Raw genomic sequence first — 12,963 nt, forward strand, 5'->3', positions numbered from 1 at the left:
ATAGGCTAGCAGAACGGGCAGACAGGTGGCAGATGGAATTTAATAGTGACAAGTGTGAGGTGATGTAAAGGAATAGGGAATACCTCTCAGCAGCATCTCACTATGAAAGATTGAATTTGATCTCATTTCATTCTCAGCTCGGGGTCTGTGCGGCTCAGTGGCACTTCTGGCTGTCTCCCGCTTCACAATCCATCAGTACTGAGAAAGCAATGGGAAATATTACTCACATGTTGTGTTCTTTAATTTTTTGGAAAACTTGAATGTATGTATTTTCTTCCAAAACACGGACACCAAGACACTGTTAATGTAGGGCTGAAATAGCTCAGTCGGGAGAGCGTTAGACTGAAAATCTAAAGGTCCCTGGTTCAATCCCGGGTTTCAGCACTTCTGCTTCCTTATGTGTCCCTTGCCTTGGTTCTGATTTTCCAGTTGCACAATTTACTTTGAAATTATTTACCAAGCACCAGTGGATTGAATTTGAGAAACAACACAGAGTCATTTGCAGCACAGAAGGTGGTCGTTTGGCCTATCACGTCCATGCTGGCTCTCCCCGGAGCAATCTAGTCAGTTCCACTCACCAGCTCGATCCCTTTCCTCCTGCAATTTTCTTTCCTTCAAGTATCCATCCAATTTCCTTTTCAAATCATTGATTGTCTCTGCTTCCACCACACTCGTGGGCCAAGTCATTACCACCCACAACATAAAAAAGTTCCACCTCATCAAGGATGGGAAATACTTACATCTTCTATATTTGCTTATTCTCTATTTCTATGAGAATAGACTGGCAATCAACATGAAAGGAAACCCAAAAATCTTCGAGCAGCATGTAAATGATAAGTGGGTAGTAAGAAGTTGAGTCGGGCCTATTAGGGACAAAGAGGATAATATATGCTTAGAGGTGCAGGGCAATGTTAATCTGCTTAATGAGTACTTTGTATCAGTGATCACTCAGGAAGTGGAATTGGACAAAATATCAGTCGAAGTGAAGAGAGTAGAGACAATGGAGAGAGTACAAATTGAGAGAGGGAGGTACTAAAAAGGCTGGCTGTGCTTAGGGAAGATAAATCACCTGGTCCGGATGGCTCACATCCCAGGTTGCGAAAGGAAATGCGGATGCAGATAATGGAAGAGTTGGCTATAATCTTCCAATCTTCCCTGGATACGGGGGAGGCGCCAGGAGTAAACAGTGGCAAATGCGATGCCCTTATTCAAGAAAGGGTGCAAGGACAGTCCGGCTAACTACAGGCCAGTTAGATTAACAGCAGTGGTGGGTAAGGTTTTAGAAAGAATAATCAGGGTAAAAAATCAACAGTCACTTGGAGAGGTTTGAGTTAATTAAGGAGAGTGAGCATGGATTTATAAATGGGAGTTCATGCTTGACTAATCTAACTGCATTTTTTGATGAACTAACAGAGCAGCTTGATGAAGCGAATGCAGTGGATGTTGTTTATATGGATTTTAAGGAAGCGTTTGACAAGGTACCACATAAAAGGGTGGTTTACAAAATTGAGGTTCGTGGTATAGGAGGGTCAGTGTCCAATTGGATAGAAAATTGGTTTAAGGACAGAAAACAGCGAGTCTTATGAAATGATTCTTTGTCAGACTGGAGGATAGTCGACAGTGGTGTTCCCCATGGGTCAGTGCTAGAACCACTGCTTTTTTTGCTAAAGATAAATGACTTGGATCTTGGAATATTGAGTAGAATCTCAAAATATCCCGATGACAACAAACTTGGAGGAGCGGCAAACAGTGAGGATGATATGAACTGCCTGCAACAGGACAATGATAGGCTAGCAGAATGGGCAGACAGGTGGCAGATGGAATTTAATAGTGACTAGTGTGAGGTGATGTATTTTGGCATAAGGAATAGGGAGAGGCAATATTTACTTAATGGCACAGTTCTAAAGAGTGTGTTGGAATAGAGGAACTTGGGGTTCATGTGCATCAATCTTTGAAGGTGGCAAGACATATTGCGAGAGTGGTTCGCAAAGCATATGGGATCTTGGGCTTTATAAATAGAGGCATTGAGTACAAAGCAGGGAAGTTATGCTGAACCATTATAAAGCTCTGGTTAGGCCCCAGTTGGAGTGTTGCTTCCAGTTTTGCTTACCACACTTAAGAAAGCATGTGAGGGTCCTTGAGAGGATGCAGAGGAAATTCACCAGAATGGATCCAGGGATGGAGGATTTTAGTCACAAGTGTAGGTTGGAAAAGCTAGGGCTGTTCTGCCTGTATCAAAGGAGAGTGAGGGGAGAATTGATGGATGTGTTTTAGGCTCTGACAGTTTTAAATAAGTTGGCAAGGAAACATTGTTCCCGTTAACTATTGGTACAAGGACTAGGGGACACAGATTGAAGGTTTAGGACTGGAGATACAGGGGGAATGTGCGCAATAACTTTCTTACACTGATTGGTGATGATCTGTAACTCGCTGCCCACGAGGGCGGTGGAAATGGAGACAATCGAGGATTACAAAAGGAATTTGAATGGGCACTTGAAGGAAATAATTTTACAGGGCAATGGGGATTGAGCAGACAAGTAATAACTCGTCTCCACTCCTAGTATTTCTAAATCCCACACATTCACTATAATGTGAACAATTCTTTCCTGTTGTGTCTCTCTCAGATTTGTAAACTTCACTGTATTGGAGTGAAGTGACATCTACTGGCAAGAAACAAGAACTGCCGTGATGAGATCAGCCATGATTGTATTGAATGGCAGAGCAGGCTCGAGGGGCTGACTTGCCGACTCCGGCTCCTCGTTCTTATGTTCATAGAATCATACAGCACAGAAGAAGACCATTCGGCCCCATTGTGCCTCTGCTGACTCTCTGACAAAAAGATGCAATTAGTCCAACCCCCTGCCTATTTCCCCATAATCCTGGAGAATTTCACTTTGAAATATTTGTCCAATTCCTTTATGAAAGTTATAATTGAATCTGTTTCCACCACCCTGTCAGACAATTCATTCCAAATCCGAATCAGTTACTGGGTTAAAAGATCTCTCCTCACCTCCCCTTGACATTTTTGGCCAATTATTTTAAATCTGTGTCCTCTGGTTACTGACCCCCAGGACAGTGGAAACAGTTTCTCCCTCTCTACCCTATGAAAATCCTTCATGATTCTGAACACCTCTATTAAATCTTCCCTTAACCTTCTCTACTCTGAAGAGAACAATCCCAGCTTCACCAGCCTGTCCAGAGAACTAAAACCCCTCATCTCTGGTATCATTCTAGTAAATCTCCTCCGAACTGTCTCAGAAGCTTTGATGTCCTTTCTAAAGCCTGGTGCCCAGAACTGGACACATTACTCGAGCTGAGATCGAGCCAGCGACGCCCTCATCCCACAAACGAATAAAAAAACGCTCCCTAACCAGTCCCCAATTCTTATTCATTTAGAAACGCTCCCTGCCCAGTCCCCAATTCCTATTCATTTATAGACACTCCCTGCCCAGTCCCCAATTCTTATTCATTTAGAGAAGCTCCCTGACCAGTACCCAAATTTTATTCATTTAGAGACGCTCCCTGCCCAGTCCCCAATTCTTATCCACTTATAGACGCCGTTTCGGGAAGCCTCACCAGGAAAAGCTTCACCACCGCCATCCGCAGGGATACAGATGGGATTGTTCCATGTTATTGTGGCCCTGAGGCCCTGCTCCAGCTGTGTGAGCCCGCAAAGTCTTCTCGCACTTTGTGTATATCCCGCTCCAACTCCGAACCCGCAGCTCCAGCTGCTGACAGAGCTGTCTCTACTGCGCCTGCGCGCCCCATCCTGTCACAGAGAGGGCAGATTCTAGGCCGCTGAGCATTCTGGGTACCACACCTGTCATTCATGCTATTCTTTCAGCTGAAAGGTTTTATTACGTACATTTCATGACCTGGAATCGTCGTGAGTGTTTTCTTTTGCACCTGTCAATGCCTGGGAGGATAGAGTCAGCTTCACTTTGCAGCCATGAGTTTCTGGTGTGAGAAAGTGGTGTTTAACTCAGTATATTTCAGTTTTTGGTCTGTGACTGTGGGTATTATTCAGTACCTGTTTGTTTCTGCTATTGCTCTGTGAGTTTCACCACATATCTTTCAACAACTTGTATGTGAGCATCAGCTTTTGTCGAGATCTATCAGTTTCTGAGAAGTGAGAAAGGGTTTGATTCTATCCCTATCAGTTTCTGTTACATGCATGTGTCTTTAATCTGCACCTCCTCTGAGTGTGTCTTCTCTGTACTTGGAGGTGAATATGTGTTTTGCTTTGTATCTCTCAGTCTTTGAAGTGTGAGCCTGGGTTTGTACCTAATTTCCTTTGTACCTTGTAGTTGGGATATGAAAGAAAGATTTTTACACGTTACCTGCCAACTGCTGCTTAGTGACTGTGGGTTTCACACAGAATCTGTCAATTTCTTGTCTGGTAATGCGAAGTTTACAAAGTACCTGTCAGTTTCTAGTCTAGGACTGAGTTGGTTTTACTCTGTCCCTAGCATTCGCTGGTATGTTAGTGTGGGGTTTACATTGGACTTGTCAGTTTCTTGTATGTGAGTGTTGATTTCACTCTGAAAAGAATCATAGATCATAGAATAGTTACAGAACAAAAGGAAGCCATTCAGCTCATTGTGCTTGTGCTACTTCTCTGCACGAGCAACTCAGCTCATGCCACAGACTCATGTATTCCATGAAAACATGCAATTTTTTTCACTTCAGATAATTATCTTATACCATTTTGAAAGCCATGGTTGAATCAGCCTCCATCACACTCTCAAGCAGTGCATATCAGATCTTAACCACTCGCTGTGCAAAAGAAGTTTTTCCTCATGTTGCCTTTGGTTCTTTTGCCATTCACCTTAAATCGGTGTCCTCTGGTTACAGAGCCGTGAATAATATTCCCCATTGCTTTCTCAGCACTGATGGATTGTGAAGCAGGAGACAGCCAGAAGTCCCACTGAGCCGCACTGACCCCGAGCTGGGAATGAAATGAGATGAAGTTCAATCTTTCACAGCGAGATGCTGCAGAGAGATAAGAGTCCCGAATCAAAGTGAGACTTTCTCATACTTTTGCTGAATTTCATTTCAAACACTCCTTGTACTCTCTGCTAATGAAGCCTTAAAAAAGGGAAAAACAAAATGGCACTCAAACTCACCACCCTGAAATTAAAAGTTTAATGTTTGACCGACTGAACTGTCACTTCTACTCGGTCTCTTATTGGATGGATGCAACTGTATTCTTCAACGCAGGGGTGGCATTCAAATCCTCCCATGGGTCCACATGTCAGACTGAGTTCCATGTTGTAGACTCAAGCAAAGGAAATCTGCTCACTTCCAAAACTATCAGTGAGCTGAAGCTCATTACGATCATCATCATCAGAGGTCAGAACTACCTGGTGAAAGAAGACACTCTGAAGAAGGATCCACAATTATTCAAAGGCATCGACAAAGTGAAAAACAAGAAAATCGATGAGTCAATGCAAGCCAAACAACAGAAACACTGAAGAATTCCATTCCATTCCATTCCAGTCCAGAACCCAGTCCTGTTGTTTTTGGAGTCAGGTCACAATTACTGCAACAACTTTATATTCCCACTTGGCTATCTGTACATTTAGTTAATCAAGCTCTTTGAATCCAGCTCTCTGGTCCTCAAGCAGGCTCCATATGGAAATCAATTCCGCCTTCTGCAAGGCTGAAACCAATCAATGACCTTAAACTAAAAATACCAAAGAAGAAGGGCTTGTCCTGGATTTGAACCCAGGATCTCTCACACATTAATTAATCACTCACCCTAAGCAAGAATCATACCCCTAGATCAACATGCCACTGATATCAGAACTTCCTTTTAGCTCCTGTGGAATTTCACTGGCAGCCAAAGCCGATCATCCATTTTTTTTCAGAGCAAAGCAACATCCTGCAAATTCTGAAATAAAAACAGAAAGTGTTGGAAATGTTCAGAAACTCTGGCAGCATCTGTGGAGAGAGAAACAGAGTTAACCTTTCAGGGCGTTTACCTTTTGTTTGAGCCATCCTTTCACACTGCTTCTGTCCACCCAATCTCACTTTCTATTCTATCCAGATTCCACCCACTCACGACCTAAATACATTTATCATGAATTCCTCATATCTTTTAATAATGACAATTTTATATTTCTGGCCTTTGCTTTGGACTCCACCACAAGTGGAATCATGTCTCTATCAACCCAATCAAACCCATTCACTATTTCCTCACATTGCAATGTTTCTTTCACCCTGACAGACTATGGAGTTTCTGCTGCTTGATTGCAGTTCTTGCTTCCTGCCAGTAGATCTCACCTCACTCCAGTACAGTGAAGGTTACAAATCTGAGAGCACACAACAAGAAGTAATTGTTCACGTGACAGTGAACAGGTCCCTCTATTCCTGCACACTCTTTAGAACTGTGCCATTAAGTATATATTGCCTCTCCCTATTCCTTCTGCTAAAATGCATCACCTCACACTCGTCACTATTAAAATCCATCTGCACCTGTCTGCCCATTCTGCTAGCCTATCACTGTCTTGTTGCAGGTGGTTCATTTCATCCTCACTGTTTGCCACTTCTCCAAGTTTGGTGTTATCGGCATATTTTGAGATTCTACTCTATATTCCAAGATCCAAGTCATTTATCTGTAGCAAATAAAAAGCAGTGGTTCCAGCAGTGACCCTTGGGGAACAGCACTGTCGACAACCTTCCAGTCTGAGAATGAACCATTTATTACGACTTGCTGTTTTCTGTCCTTAAGCCAATTTTCTATCCAATTGGACACTGACCCTCCTATTCCATGAACCTCAATCACCCTTTTATGTGTCGTTTCTTAAAATCCACATAAACAACATCCACTGCATTCCCTTCATAAACCTTCTCTGTTAGTTCATCAAAACATGCAGTTAGATTAGTCAAGCATGAACTCCCATGTATAAATCCATGCTCACTCTCCTCAATTAACTCAAACCTCTCCAAGTGACTGTTCATTTTTTCCCTGATTGTTCTTTCTAAAACCTTAGCCACCACTGCTGTTAATCTAACTGGCCTGTAGTTAGCCGGACTGTCCTTACACCCTTTCTTGAATAAGGGTGTCACATTTGCCACTGTTTAATCCTCTGACACCTCCCCCATATCCAGGGAAGATTGGAAGATTATAGCAAGCCTTTCTGTTCTCTGCATCCACATTTCCTTTCGCAATCTGGGATGAAAGCCATCCGGACCAGGTAATTTATCTTCCTGAAGCATAACCAGCCTTTTCAGTACCTCCCTCTCTCAATTTGTACCCTCTCCATTGCCTCTACACTCTCCACTTCTACTGATATTTTGTCAAATTCCACTTCCTTAGTGATCATTGATACAAGGTACTCATTGACTAGATTAACATTGCCCTGCAGTTCTAAGTATATATTACCCTCTTTGTCCCTAATGGGGCCCACTTCACCGCTTACTACCTGCTTATTATTTATATACTGCTCGAAGATTTTTGGGTTCCCTTTCATGTTGACTGCCATTCTATTCTCGTAGAGATAGAGAATAAGCTAAATAGAGAAGATATAAATATTTCCCATCCTTGGGTGTGGTGGAATATTTTTATGCCGTGAGTGGTAATGACCTGACCCACGAGTGTGGTGGAAGTAGAGACAATCAATGATTTGAAAAGGAAATTGGATGGATACCTGAAGCAAAGGAACTTGCAGGAGGAAAGGGATCGAGCAGGTGAGTGGAACTGAGTAGCTGGCTCCGATAATTGCTGCAGTAACTGCGATCCCCCTTAATTTTGTACAAGGTGACAATGTTTGCTTCACGCATGTTTTGAGCCCTTGTTGAGCTGGACTATGGAGGGCTCACTGTCCAGTTCCTCCATGACAGGGAAGTCTTGAATGGCACTGAGAGCTACTTCAGTGACAATGTTCTCCGTTATGTAGAGTTCAAGGTAATGCTCCACTCACCTTTCCATCTGCTTGTTCGGTTCAGTGATGATCACCCATGTCTTTGTCTTCAAAAGGTGCTGATTTAGTTACTACTGGGTCCATTGCTTTCTTAATTCCTTCATACATCCCTCTAGCAAACCCGGATTCAGCAGCAGAGTTTTAACCAGTATTGATTGGTGCAGTGCTGAGCAGTCTGCAGAGACTTGTTTCTGGCTGCTCTGAGAGCATCTAGATGTTGTTTGCTGGGGACTTGTTTGTAGTTCATGAGAGCGCTCCTCTTAGTTGCAGTAACTGACTCCATTTCAGTCCAATAAGCCTCAAACCAGTCAGCATTCCTCCCATCTCTTTTCCCATACACAGTGAGTGCAGAGTTATAGATGGTGGTGTGCAGATGATTCCACTTTGACACCGCACTGAGACCTTGAGCATTGTTGTCTGAAAGAGCCTGATCGAGGATGTTGATGAACTCCTGGGTCCTTTCTGGATCAGTGGTTCGGCAAGTGTTGATCAGAAGACGACCTTTCTTCATGGATGGATGAAGCTTCCTTGTCTGAAGCTTAACCTTGTTACACACCGGGGAGTGATCAGTGTCACAGTCAGCACTGTGATAGCTGCGAGTGATGAGGACACTGCTGAGGGTGGTATGTCTGGTGATGATAAGGTCTAGCTGGTGCCAATGGCATGATCTCGGATGTCTCCAGGACACCTTCTAGCACAGCTTGACCTGGAAGTAGCTGTTCATCACACAGAATCCATGGTGACAGCATAGCTCCTGCAACCTCTGTCCATTTTCGTTCATCTTGCCAATCCCCTGGTGCTCTATGCACATTGGCAAAGCTGTGTAGTCAGTATCCAAGCTTGTGTTGAAGTCTCCTAGAAGGTACAGTCCCTCAGTGCTGGGAATTCTTCTGATGGCAGTGTCAAGTGTCACATAGAATTGATCCTTGACATCTGGGGTGGAGGTGAGTGTCGGGACATAGATGCACATGAGATTAACTGGGCCCACGCTTATTGACAAGTGAAGAGTAAGAAGTCTCTCTGAGCCTACTGTGGGTGGTTCACTCATCTCAAGTGGCGTGTATTTTACTGTGAAACCCACTCCATGCTCACGAGTTGCCTCTTGGGCTTTCCCCTGCCAGAAGAAGGTGTAGTGTTTCTCTTTGAGGGATCCACTTTGAACGAGTCTAGTTTCTTGCAGCACAGCAATGTCCACATTGAGCCTTGTGAGTTCCTTGTCGATCACAGCTGTCTTGTGTGTGTCATCAACCTGCAGAAGGTTGTGGGTAAGGCCAGGACACATGGTCCTTACATTCCAGCTTGTGATGCGAAGGACTGGTGTCTTCTTTGTTGAGTTTGTTTTTCTTGGTGCATATATTATCAATGCGCCTGTTGAGAGATGACTCTCTAAGCTCCAAGCACCCATTGAAGCAAGCAGGTCGTGGCTTCACAGCACCTAACTGACTGGGGGCTGCCCAGCTTGGAGTGAATGGTAGCTATCCAATGAGACACTAAGAGCTCTCCCACTGTCCGAAGTAACCCCTGGCGCTCATACTCTACACCAATTGAATGAGAGCTTATAATCAGTAACTGTTTATTCCCGGGTTGTGCCAATGTTTAACCACGAAGCTGGAGTGTCCTCTCTAGGGCACAGGCCTGGGCAAATAGTATGGAGACCCTGAGCATCAGGACCCCCTCTCAGCATTGCTCGTATTGTCCAAAGGAAAGGAAAAACCAGTACTGTTTGGTACCAGCTCTGCTGTAGGAGTCGCTGGAAAACTGCCTGATAAGTAACAGGTAACCGCCTCCAGGACTCCACTCCGGATTTACTGTCCAGGTTTACTGCCTCAGCCTTCTTATTTATTTATTTAGAGATATAGTACTGAAACAGGTCCTTCCAGCCCACCGAGTCTGTACCGACCATCAACCACCCATTTATACTAATCCTACATTAATCCCATATTCCTACCACATCCCCTCAATTCCCCTACCACTTCCCTGCTTTTGTACTCAATGCCTCTATTTATAAAGCCCAAGATCCCATTTGCTTTGCGAACCACTCTCGCAATATGTCTTGCCACCTTCAAAGATTGATGCACATGAACCCCAAGTTCCTCTATTCCAACACACTCTTTAGAACTGTGCCATTAAGTAAATATTGCCTCTCCCTATTCCTTATGCCAAAATACATCACCTCACACTTGTCACTATTAAATTCCATCTGCCACCTGTCTGCCCATTCTGCTAGCCAATCACTGTCCTGTTGCAGGCAGTTCACATCATCTTCACTGTTTGCCGCTCCTCCAGGTTTGGTGTCATCGGCATATTTTGAGATTCTACTCTGTATTCCAAGATCCAAGTCACTTACCTCGAGCAAAAAAAGCAGTGGTTCTAGCACTGACCCTTGGGGAACACCACTGTCGACTATCCTCCAGTCTGACAAAGAACCATTTAATAAGACTCGCTGTTTTCTGTCCTTAAACAAATTTTCTATCCAATTGGACACTGACCCTCCTATACCACGAACCTCAATTTTGTTAACCGCCCTTTTATGTGGTACCTTGTCAAACGCTTCCTTAAAATCCATATAAACAACATCCACTGCATTCCCTTCATCAAGATGCTCTGTTAGTTCATCAAAAAATGCAGTTAGATTAGTCAAGCATGAACTCCCATTTATAAATCCATGCTCACTCTCCTTAATTAACTCGAACCTCTCCAAGTGACTGTTGATTTTTTACCCTGATAATTCTTTCTAAAACCTTACCCACCGCTGCTGTTAATCTAACTAGCCTGTAGTTACCCGGACTGTCCTTACACCCTTTCTTGAATAAGGGTGTCGCATTTGCCACTGTTTAATCCTCTGGCACCTCCCCCGTATCCAGGGAAGATTGGAAGATTATAGCAAGCCCTTCTGTTATCTGCATCCGCATTTCCTTTCGCAACCTGGGATGTGAGCCATCCGGACCAGGTGATTTATCTTCCCTAAGCACAGCCAGCCTTTTTAGTACCTCCCTCTCCTAATTTGTACTCTCTCCATTGCCTCTACTTTCTTCACTTCATGTGATATTTTGTCAAATTCCACTTCCTCAGTGATCACTGATGCAAAGTACTCATTAAGTAGATTAACATTGCCCTGCACCTCTAAGCTTATATTATCCTTTTTGTCCCTAATAGGCCCGACTCAACCTCTTACTACCCACTTATCATTTTCATGCTGCTCGAAGATTTTTGGGTTTCCTTTCATGTTGACTGCCAGTCTATTCTCATAGAAATAGAGAATAAGCAAATATAGAAGATGTAAGTATTTCCCATCCTTGATGAGGTGGAATTTTTTATGTTGTGGGTGGTAATGTCTTGGCCCACGAGTGTGGTGGAAGCAGAGACAATCAATGATTTGAAAAGGAAATTGGATGGATACTTGAAGGAAAGAAACTTGCAGGAGGAAAGGGATCGAGCTGGTGAGTGGAACTGACTAGATTGCTCCGGGGAGAGCCAGCATGGACGTGATAGGCCAAATGACCACCTTCTATATTGGAAATGACTCTGTGTTGTTTCTCAAATTCAATCCACTGGTGCTTGGTAAATAATTTCAAAGTAAATTGTGCAACTGGAAAATCAGAACCAAGGCAAGGGACGCATAAGGAAGCGAAATTGCTGAAACCCGGAATTGAACCAGGGACCTTTAGATCTTCAGTCTAACGCTCTCCCAACTGAGCTATTTCAGCCCTACATTAACAGTGGCTTGGTGTCCTTGTTTTGGAAGAAAATACATACATTCAAGTTTTCCAAAAAATTAAAGAACACAACATGTGAGTAATATTCCCCATTGCTTTCTCAGTACTGATGGATTGTGAAGCGGGAGACAGCCAGAAGTGCCACTGAGCCGCACAGACCCCGAGCTGAGAATGAAATGAGATCAAATTCAATCTTTCATAGTGAGATGCTGCTGAGAGGTAAGAGTCCTGAATCAAAGCGAGACTTGCTCATTTCAAACACTCCCTGTACTCTCTGCTCATGAAGCCTTAAAAAAGGGAAAAACAGAATGGCACTCAAACTCACAACCCTGCCATTAAAAGTCTCATATTCGACTGACAGAACTATCACTTCTACTCGGTCTCTTATTGGATGGATGCAACTCCAACGCAGGGATGGCATTCAAATCCTCCCATGGGTCCACATGTCAGACTGAGTTCCATGTTGTAGACTCAAGCAAAGGAAATCTGCTCAGTTCCAGAACTATCAGCGAATTGAAGCTGATTACGATCAACATCATCAGAGGTCAGAACTACCTGGTGAAAGAAGACACCCTGAAGAAGGATCCACAATTATTCAAAGACATCGACAAAGTGAAAAACAAGAAAATCGATGAGTCAATGCAAGCCAAACAACAGAAACACTGAAGAATTCCATTCCATTCCAGAACCCAGTCCTGTTGTTTTTGGAGTCAGGTCTCAATTACTGCAACAACTTTATATTCCCACTTGGCTATCTGTACATTTAGTTAATTACAATTTTGTCGACAAGCTCTTTGAATCCAGTTGTCTGGTCCTCAAGCCAGCTCCGAATGGAAGTCAATTCCACCTTCTGCAAGGCTGAAACCAATAGATAACCTTAATCTACAAATGCCAGCAGGCCAGGGCTCATCTGGGATTAGAAACTTGGATTTCTTACATGTTAATCAACCACATTCCCTAAGCGAGAATCATACCCCTAGACCAACGAGCCACTGACAGGTCAGGTTTCTTTCGCTGCTGTGGAATTTCACTGGAACCCCCCAGCCAATCATCCATTTTTTTTTCAGATCAAAGCAACATCCTGCAAATGCTGAAATAAAAACAGAAAGTGCTGGAAATGTTCAGCAGCTCTGGCAGCATCTGTGCTGAGAGAAACACAGTTAACGTTTCAGGGCACTCACCTTTTGTTTCAGCCATCCTTTCAGACTGCTTCTGTCCATCCAATCTCACTTTCTATTCTATTCACATTCTAACCATTCACTACGTTACTACATTTTTCATGAATTCCTCATTTCTTTTATTAATGACAATTTTGTATTTCT

The 12,963-nt window shown here is 43.5% G+C and overlaps 2 non-coding genes across 2 annotated transcripts; one reads left to right on the top strand and one right to left on the bottom strand.

Annotated features, from left to right (window-relative positions):
* The first annotated feature begins 311 nt into the window (after nucleotides 1–311).
* trnaf-gaa (transfer RNA phenylalanine (anticodon GAA)) lies at nucleotides 312–384 on the top strand. The gene has a single exon. It is a non-coding gene; the product is annotated as a tRNA-Phe (tRNA).
* Nucleotides 385–11,559: 11,175 nt separating this feature from the next.
* trnaf-gaa (transfer RNA phenylalanine (anticodon GAA)) lies at nucleotides 11,560–11,632 on the bottom strand. The gene has a single exon. It is a non-coding gene; the product is annotated as a tRNA-Phe (tRNA).
* Between the last annotated feature and the right edge of the window lie 1,331 nt (nucleotides 11,633–12,963).

Source organism: Heterodontus francisci, chromosome 35 (genome assembly GCF_036365525.1).
Source record: "Heterodontus francisci isolate sHetFra1 chromosome 35, sHetFra1.hap1, whole genome shotgun sequence".
Taxonomy (NCBI): Eukaryota; Metazoa; Chordata; class Chondrichthyes; order Heterodontiformes; family Heterodontidae; genus Heterodontus; species Heterodontus francisci.